This window comes from Meriones unguiculatus (genome assembly GCF_030254825.1).
Source record: "Meriones unguiculatus strain TT.TT164.6M chromosome 13 unlocalized genomic scaffold, Bangor_MerUng_6.1 Chr13_unordered_Scaffold_34, whole genome shotgun sequence".
Classification (NCBI taxonomy): domain Eukaryota; kingdom Metazoa; phylum Chordata; class Mammalia; order Rodentia; family Muridae; genus Meriones; species Meriones unguiculatus.
Genome location: NW_026843646.1, coordinates 11,935,328 through 11,945,295, shown reverse-complemented (window position 1 = coordinate 11,945,295; position 9,968 = coordinate 11,935,328).

Here is a 9,968-nt window from a genome sequence, read left to right as displayed (position 1 = left end):
CCTGTGCTGTACAGTGCGTTATATAACTTTTCAGTATTCCTGTTATAATAATTGAACAGGCGAAACATATGTGAATCAGTTTAAAAAGTTGTGCTTTGCGTTTCTGTTCTTTCGATTGAAACTTGTTCCTGTTAGGAACAAGTTAGGGTTAGGGTTAGGGTTAGGGGTAGGATTAGGGTTAGGGTTAGGGTTAGTTTAGGGCTCTGTAAGGGATAGGGTTAGTGTTAGGGTTAGGGTTGGTTAGGGCTGGGTAAGTAATAGGGTTAGGGTTAGGGTTAGGTGTTAGTGTAAGGGTTAGGGTTAGGGTTAGGGACTAAGGGTTAGGGTTAGGGTTATATCACTTTTCAGGTTTCCTGTTATAATAATTGAACAGGAGACACATATGTGAATTAGTTTACAAAGTTGTGCTTTGCGTTTCTGTTCTTTCAATGGAAACTTGTTTCTGTGCTGTACAGTGCGAGATAACACTTTTCAGTTTTCCTGTATTCCTAATTGAGCAAGTGACACACAGGTGATTCCGTTTAAAGGTAGTGCTTTGCTTTTCTGTTCTTTCATTTGAAACTTATTCCTGTGCTGTACAGTGTGATATATCAGTTTTCAGTTTTCCTGTTGTAATAACTGAACAGGCGACACGTATGTGAATTAGTTTACAAAGTTGTGCTTTGCGTTTCTGTTCTTTCGATGGAAACTTGTTCCTGTGTTGTACAGTGCGTTATATCACATTTCAGTTTTCCTGTTAGAATAATTCAACTGGGGACACGTATGTGAATTAGTTTGCAAAGTTGTGCTTTGCATTTCTGTTCTTTCTTTGGAAACTTGTTTCTGTGCCATACAGTGCGAGATAACACATTTCTGGTTTTCCTGTATTCCTAATTGTGCGAGCGACACACATGTGATTTAGTGTACAAATAGTGCTTTGGATTTCTGTTCTTCTGTTGGAAACTTGTTTCTGTGCTGTACAGTGTGATATATCACTTTTCAGTTTTCCTGTTGTAATAATTGAACAGGCGACACGTATGTGATTTAGTTTACAAAGTTGTGCTTTGCTTTTCTGTTCTTTCCATGAAAACTTGTTTCTGTGCTGTACATTTCCAGATAACACTTTTCGGTTTTCCTGTATTCTTAATTGAGCGAGTGACACACATGTGATTCAGTTTACCAAGTAGTGCTTTTCATTTACTTTCTTTCGTTGGAAACTTGTTCCTGTTAGGAACAAGTTAGGGTTTGGGTTAGGGTTAGGGTTAGGTTAGGGCTCGGTAAGGGATAGGGTTAGGGTTAGGGTTAGGGTTATGTTAGGGTTACGGTTAGGGTTAGGTTAGGGCTGGGTAAGGGATAGGGTTAGGGTTAGGGTTAGGGTTAGGGGTTAGGGTTAGGGTTAGGGTTAGGGTTAGGTTAGGGCTCGGTAAGGGATAGGGTTAGGTTTAGGGTTAGGGTTAGTGTTAGGGTTAGGGTTAGGGTTGGGTTAGGGCTGGGTAAGGGATAGGGTTAGGGTTAGGGTTAGGGTTAGGGGCTAGGGTTAGTGTTAGGGTTAGGGACTTGGGGTTAGGGTTAGGGTTAGGGTTATATCACTTTTCAGTTTTACTGTTATAATAATTGAACAGGCAACACATATGTGAATTAGTTTACAAAGTTGTGCTTTGCATTTCTGTTCTTTCAATGGAAACTTGTTTCTGTGCCGTATAGTGCGAGATAACACTTTTCAGATTTCCTGTATTCCTAATTGAGCGAGCGATACACAGGTGATTCCATTTAAAAGTAGTGCTTTGCTTTTCTGTTCTTTCGTTGGAAACTTGTTCTTGTGCTGTACAGTGAGATATATCACTTTTCAGTTTTCCTGTATTCCTAATGGAGCGACGGACACACGTGTGATTTAGTTTACAAATTAGTGATTTTCTTTTTTGGTCTTTCATTTGAAACATGTTCCTGTGCTGTACAATATGATATATCACTTTTCAGTTTTCCTGTTATAATAATTGAACAGGCGACACGTATGTGAATTAGTTTACAAAGTTCTGCTTTGCGTTTCTGTTCTTTCGATGGAAACTTGTTCCTGTGCTGTACAGTGCGTTATATCACTTTTCAGTTTTCCTGTTCGAATAATTGAACAGGGGACACGTATGTGAATTAGTTTACAAAGTTGTGCTTTGCATTTCTGTTCTTTCTTTGGAAACTTGTTTCTGTGCCATACAGTGTGAGATAACACCTTTCGGTTTTCCTGTATTCCTAATTGTGCGAGCGACACACATGTGATTTAGTGTACAAAGTAGTGCTTTGGATTTCTGTTCTTCGGTTGGAAACTTGTTCCTGTGCTGTACAGTGCGTTATATAACTTTTCAGTATTCCTGTTATAATAATTGAACAGGCGAAACATATGTGAATCAGTTTAAAAAGTTGTGCTTTGCGTTTCTGTTCTTTCGATTGAAACTTGTTCCTGTTAGGAACAAGTTAGGGTTAGGGTTAGGGTTAGGGGTAGGATTAGGGTTAGGGTTAGGGTTAGTTTAGGGCTCTGTAAGGGATAGGGTTAGTGTTAGGGTTAGGGTTGGTTAGGGCTGGGTAAGTAATAGGGTTAGGGTTAGGGTTAGGTGTTAGTGTAAGGGTTAGGGTTAGGGTTAGGGACTAAGGGTTAGGGTTAGGGTTATATCACTTTTCAGGTTTCCTGTTATAATAATTGAACAGGAGACACATATGTGAATTAGTTTACAAAGTTGTGCTTTGCGTTTCTGTTCTTTCAATGGAAACTTGTTTCTGTGCTGTACAGTGCGAGATAACACTTTTCAGTTTTCCTGTATTCCTAATTGAGCAAGTGACACACAGGTGATTCCGTTTAAAGGTAGTGCTTTGCTTTTCTGTTCTTTCATTTGAAACTTATTCCTGTGCTGTACAGTGTGATATATCAGTTTTCAGTTTTCCTGTTGTAATAACTGAACAGGCGACACGTATGTGAATTAGTTTACAAAGTTGTGCTTTGCGTTTCTGTTCTTTCGATGGAAACTTGTTCCTGTGTTGTACAGTGCGTTATATCACATTTCAGTTTTCCTGTTAGAATAAATCAACTGGGGACACGTATGTGAATTAGTTTGCAAAGTTGTGCTTTGCATTTCTGTTCTTTCTTTGGAAACTTGTTTCTGTGCCATACAGTGCGAGATAACACATTTCTGGTTTTCCTGTATTCCTAATTGTGCGAGCGACACACATGTGATTTAGTGTACAAATAGTGCTTTGGATTTCTGTTCTTCTGTTGGAAACTTGTTTCTGTGCTGTACAGTGTGATATATCACTTTTCAGTTTTCCTGTTGTAATAATTGAACAGGCGACACGTATGTGATTTAGTTTACAAAATTGTGCTTTGCTTTTCTGTTCTTTCAATGAAAACTTGTTTCTGTGCTGTACATTTCCAGATAACACTTTTCGGTTTTCCTGTATTCTTAATTGAGCGAGTGACACACATGTGATTCAGTTTACAAAGTAGTGCTTTTCATTTACTTTCTTTCGTTGGAAACTTGTTCCTGTTAGGAACAAGTTAGGGTTTGGGTTAGGGTTAGGGTTAGGTTAGGGCTCGGTAAGGGATAGGGTTAGGGTTAGGGTTAGGGTTAGTGTTAGGGTTACGGTTAGGGTTAGGTTAGGGCTGGGTAAGGGATAGGGTTAGGGTTAGGGTTAGGGTTAGGGGTTAGGGTTAGGGTTAGGGTTAGGTTAGGGCTCGGTAAGGGATAGGGTTAGGTTTAGGGTTAGGGTTAGTGTTAGGGTTAGGGTTAGGGTTAGGTTAGGGCTGGGTAAGGGATAGGGTTAGTGTTAGGGTTAGGGTTAGGGTTAGGGGCTAGGGTTAGTGTTAGGGTTAGGGACTTGGGGTTAGGGTTAGGGTTAGGGTTATATCACTTTTCAGTTTTACTGTTATAATAATTGAACAGGCAACACATATGTGAATTAGTTTACAAAGTTGTGCTTTGCATTTCTGTTGTTTCAATGGAAACTTGTTTCTGTGCTGTACAGTGCGAGATAACACTTTTCAGTTTTCCTGTATTCCTAATTGAGCGAGCGACACACAGGTGATTCTGTTTAAAAGTAGAGCTTTGCTTTTCTGTTCTTTCGTTGGAAACTTGTTCTTGTGCTGTACAGTGAGATATATCACTTTTCAGTTTTCCTGTATTCCTAATGGAGCGAGTGACACACATGTGATTTAGTTTAAAATTAGTGATTTTCTTTTTTGTTCTTTCATTCGAAACTTGTTCCTGAGCTGTACAATATGATATATCACTTTTCAGTTTTCCTGTTATAATAATTGAACAGGCGACACGTATGTGAATTAGTTTACAAAGTTGTGCTTTGTGTTTCTGTTCTTTCGATGGAAACATGTTCCTGTGCTGTACAGTGCGTTATATAACTTTTCAGTTTTCCTGTTATAATAATTGAACAGGCGACACATATGTAAATTAGTTTACAAAGTTTTGCTTTGCGTTTCTGTTCTTTTGATGGAAACTTGTTCCTGTTAGGAACAAGTTAGGGTTAGGGTTAGGGTTAGGAGTTAGGGTTAGGGTTAGGGTTAGGGACTTAGTGTTAGGGTTAGGGTTATATCACTTTTCAGTTTTCCTGTTATAATAATTGAACAGGCGACACATATGTGAATTAGTTTACAAAGTTGTGCTCTGCGTTTCTGTTCTTTCAATGGAAACTTGTTTCTGTGCCGTACAGTGCGAGATAACACTTTTCAGTTTTCCTGTATTCCTAATTGTGCTAGCGACACACAGGTGATTCCGTTTAAAGGTAGTGCTTTGCTTTTCTGTTCTTTCATTTGAAACTTGTTTCTGTGCTGTACAGTGTGATATATCAGTTTTCAGTTTTCCTGTTGTAATAATTGAACAGGTGACACGTATGTGAATTAGTTTCCAAAGTTGTGCTTTGCGTTTCTGTTCTTTCGATGGAAACTTGTTCGTGTGCTGTACAGTGCATTATATCACTTTTCAGTTTTCCTGTTAGAATAATTGAACAGGGGACACGTATGTGATTTAGTTTACAAAGTTGTGCTTTGCATTTCTGTTCTTTCTTTGGAAAATGGTTTCTGTGTCATACAGTGCGAGATAACACTTTTCGGTTTTCCTGTATTCCTAATTGTGCGAGCGACACAAAGTAGTGCTTTGGATTTCTGTTCTTCGGTTGGAAAATTGTTTCTGTGCTGTACAGTGTGATATATCACTTTTCAGATTTCCTGTTGTAATAATTGAACGGGCGACACGTATGTGATTTAGTTTAAAAAGTTGTGCTTTGCTTTTCTTTTCTTTCGATGGAAACTTGTTTCTGTGCTGTACATTGCCAGATCACACTTTTCGGTTTTCCTGTATTCTTATTGAGCGAGTGACACACATGTGATTCAGTTTACAAAGTAGTGCTTTTCATTTACGTTCTTTTGTTGGAAACTTGTTCCTGTTAGGAACAAGTTCCTGTTAGGAACAAGTTAGGGTTATGGTTAGGGTTACGGTTAGGTTAGGGCTCGGTAAGGGATAGGGTTAGGGTTAGGGTTAGGGTTAGGGTTAGGGTTAGGTTAGGGCTGGGTAAGGGATAGGGTTAGGGTTAGGGTTAGGGTTAGGTGTTAGGGTTAGGGTTAGTGTTAGGGTTAGGGACTTAGGGTTAGGGTTAGGGTTAGGGTTATATCAATTTTCAGTTTTCCTGTTATAATAATTGAACAGGCGACACATATGTGAATTAGTTTACAACGTCGTGCTTTGTGTTTCTGTTCTTTCTTTCGAAACTTGTTTCTGTGCCATACAGTGCGAGATAAAACTTTTCGGTTTTCCTGTATTCCTAATTGTGGGAGCGACACAAATGTGATTTAGTGTACAAAGTAGTGCTTTGGATTTCTGTTCTTCGGTTGGAAACTTGTTTCTGTGCTGTACAGTGTGATATATCAGTTTTCAGTTTTCCTGTTGTAATAATTGAACGGGCGACACGTATGTGATGTAGTTTACAAAGTTGTGCTTTGCTTTTCTGTTCTTTCGATGGAAAATTGTTTCTGTGCTGTACATTGCCAGATAACACTTTTCGGTTTTCCTGTATTCTTAAATGAGCGAGTGACACACATGTGATTCAGTTTACAAAGTAGTGCTTTTCATTTACGTTCTTTCGTTGGAAACTTGTTCCTGTTATGAACAAGTTAGGGTTAGTGTTAGGTTAGGGCTCATTAAGGGATAGTGTTAGGGTTAGGGTTAGGGTTAGGGTTAGTGTTAGGGTTAGGGTTAGGTTAGGGCTGGGTAAGGGATAGGGTTAGGGTTAGGGTTAGGGTTAGGGTTAGGGTTAGGGGTTAGGGTTAGAGTTAGGGTTAGGGTTAGGGTTAGGGTTAGGGTTAGGGGCTTAGGGTTAGGGTAAGGGTTAGGGTTATATCACTTTTCAGTTTTCCTGTTATAATAATTGAACAGGCGACACATATGTGAATTAGTTTACAAAGTTGTGCTTTGCGTTTCTTTTCTTTCAATGGAAACTTGTTTCTGTGCCGTACAGTGCGAGATAACACTTTTCAGTTTTCCTGTATTCCTAATTGAGCGAGCGACAAACAGGTGATTCCGTTTAAATGTAGAGCTTTGCTTTTCTGTTCTTTCGTTGGAAACTTGTTCTTGTGCTGTACAGTGAGATATATCACTTTTCAGTTTTCCTGTATTTCTAATGGAGCAACCGACACACATGTGATTTTGTTTACAAATTAGTGATTTTCTTTTTTGTTCTTTCATTTGAAACTTGTTCCTGTGCTGTATAATATGATATATCACTTTTCAGTTTTCCTGTTATAATAATTGAACAGGCGACACGTATGTGAATTAGTTTACAAAGTTGTGCTTTGCGTTTCTGTTCTTTCGATGGAAACTTGTTCCTGTGCTGTACAGTGCATTATATGACTTTTCCATTTTCCTGTTATAATAATTGAACAGGCGACACATATGTGAATTAGTTTACAATGTTGTGCTTTGTGTTTCTGTTCTTTCTTTGGAAACTTGTTTCTGTGCCATACAATGTGAGATAAAACTTTTCGGTTTTCCTGTATTCCTAATTGTGCGAGCGACACAAATGTGATTTAGTGTACAAAGTAGTGCTTTGGATTTCTGTTCTTCGGTTGGAAACTTGTTTCTGTGCTGTACAGTGTGATATATCACTTTTCAGTTTTCCTGTTGTAATAACTGAACAGGCGACACGTATGTGAATTAGTTTACAAAGTTGTGCTTTGCTTTTCTGTTCTTTCGATGGAAACTTGTTTCTGTGCTGTACAGTGCCACATAACACTTTCCGGTTTTCCTGTATTCTTAATTGAGTGAGTGACACACATGTACAAAGTAGTGCTTTTCATTTACGTTCTTTCGTTGGAAACTTGTTCCTGTGCTGTGCAGTGTGTTATATCACTTTTCAGTTTTCCTGTTATAATAATTGAACAGGCGACACGTATGTGAACAAGTTTCTTTCGATGGAAACTTGTTCCTGTGCTGTACAGTGTGTTATATCACTTTTTAGTTTTCCTGTTAGAATAATTGAACAGGGGACACGTATGTGAATTAGTTTACAAAGTTGTGCTTTGCGTTTCTGTTCTTTCAATGGAAACTTATTTCTGTGCCGTACCGTGCGAGATAACACTTTTCAGTTTTCCTGTATTCCTAATTGAGCGAGCGACACACAGGTGATTCCGTTTAAAAGTAGTGCTTTGCTTTTCTGTTTTTTCATTTGAAACTTGTTCCTGTGCTGTACAGTGTGATATATCAGTTTTCAGTTTTCCTGTTGTAATAATTGAACAGGCGACACGTATGTGAATTAGTTTACAAAGTTGTGCTTTGCGTTTCTGTTTTTTCGATGGAAACTTGTTCCTGTGCCGTACAGTGCGTTATATCACTTTTCAGTTTTCCTGTTCGAATAATTGAACACGGGACACGTATGGAATTAGTTTGCAAAGTTGTGCTTTGCATTTCTGTTCTTTCTTTGGAAACTTGTTTCTGTGCCATACAGTGCGAGATAACACTTTTTGGGTTTTCCTATATTCCTAACTGTGCGAGCGACACACATGTGATTTAGTGTACAAAGTAGTGCTTTGGATTTCTGTTCTTCGGTTGGAAACTTGTTTCTATGCTGTACAGTGTGATATATCACTTTTCAGTTTTCCTGTTGTAATAATTGAACGGGCGACACGTATGTGATTTAGTTTACAAAGTTGTGCTTTGCTTTTCTGTCCTTTCGATAGAAACTTGTTTCTGTGCTGTACATTGCCAGTTAAAACTTTTCGGTTTTCCTGTATTCTTAAATGAGCGAGTGACACAAATGTGATTCAGTTTACAAAGTAGTGCTTTTCATTTACGTTCTTTCGTTGGAAACTTGTTCCTGTTAGGAACAAGTTAGGGTTAGGGTTAGGGTTAGAGTTAGGGTTACGTGAGGGCTCGGTAAGGGATAGGGTTAGGGTTAGGGTTAGGGTTAGGGTTACGGTTAGTGATAGGGTTAGGGTTAGGGTTAGGTTAGGGCTGGGTAAGGGATAGGGTTAGGGTTAGGGTTAGGGTTAGGGTTAGGGTTAGGGGTTAGGGTTAGGGTTAGGGTTAGGGTTAGGGACTTAGGGTTATGGTTAGGTTTATATCACTTTTCAGGTTTCCTGTTATAATAATTGAAAGGCGACACATATGTGAATTAGTTTACAAAGTTGTGCTTTGCGTTTCTGTTCTTTCAATGGAAACTTGTTTCTGTGCCGTACAGTGCGAGATAACACTTTTCAGTTTTCCTGTATTCCTAATTGAGCGAGTGACACACAGGTGATTCCGTGTAAAAGTAGTGCTTGCTTTTCTGTTCTTTCGTTGGAAACTTGTTCTTGTGCTGTACAGTGAGATATATCACTTTTCAGTTTTCCTGTATTCCTAATGGAGCGAGTGACACACATGTGATTTAGTTTCAAATTAGTGATTTTCTTTTTTGTTCTTTCATTTGAAACTTGTTCCTGTGCTGTACAATATGATATATCACTTTTCAGTTTTCCTGTTATAATAATTGAACAGGCGACACGTATGTGAATTCTTTTACAAAGTTGTGCTTTGAGTTTCTGTTCTTTCGATGGAAACTTCTTTCTGTGCTGTGCAGTGCATTATATAACTTTTCAGTTTTCCTGTTATAATAATTGAACAGGCGACACATATGTGAATTAGTTTACAAAGGTGTGCTTTGCGTTTCTGTTCTTTTGATGGAAACTTGTTCCAGTGCTGTGCAGTGCGTTATATCACTTTTCAGTTTTCCTGTTATAATAATTGAACAGGGGACACGTATGTGAATTAGTTTACAAAGTTGTGCTTTGCATTTCTGTTCTTTCTTTGGAAACTTGTTTCTGTGCCATACAGTGCGCTTTAAAACTTTTCGGTTTTCCTGTATTCCTAATTGTGCGAGCGACACAAATGTGATTTAGTGTACAAAGTAGTGCTTTGGATTTCTGTTCTTCGGTTGGAAACTTCTTTCTGTGCTGTACAGTGTGATATATCAGTTTTCAGTTTTCCTGTTGTAATAATTGAATGGGCGATACGGATGTGATTTAGTTTACAAAGTTGTGCTTTGCTTTTCTGATCTTTCGATGGAAACTTGTTTCTGTGCCGTACAATGCAAGATAACACTTTTCGGTTTTCCTGTATTCTTAATTGAGCGAGTGACACACATGTGATTCAGTTTACAAAGTAGTGCTTTTCATTTACGTTCTTTCGTTGGAAACTTGTTCCTGTTAGGAATAAGTTAGGGTTAGGGTTAAGGTTAGGGTTAGGGTTAGGGTTAGGGTGAGGTTAGGGCTCAGTAAGGGATAGGGTTAGGGTTAGGGTTAGGGTTAGGGTTAGGGTTAGGGTTAGGGACTTAGTTTTAGGGTTAGGGTTAGGGTTATATCACTTTTCATGTTTCCTGTTATAATAATTGAACAGGCGACACATATGTGAATTAGTTTACAAAGTTGTGCTTTGCGTTTCTGTTCTTTCAATGGAAACTTGTTTCTG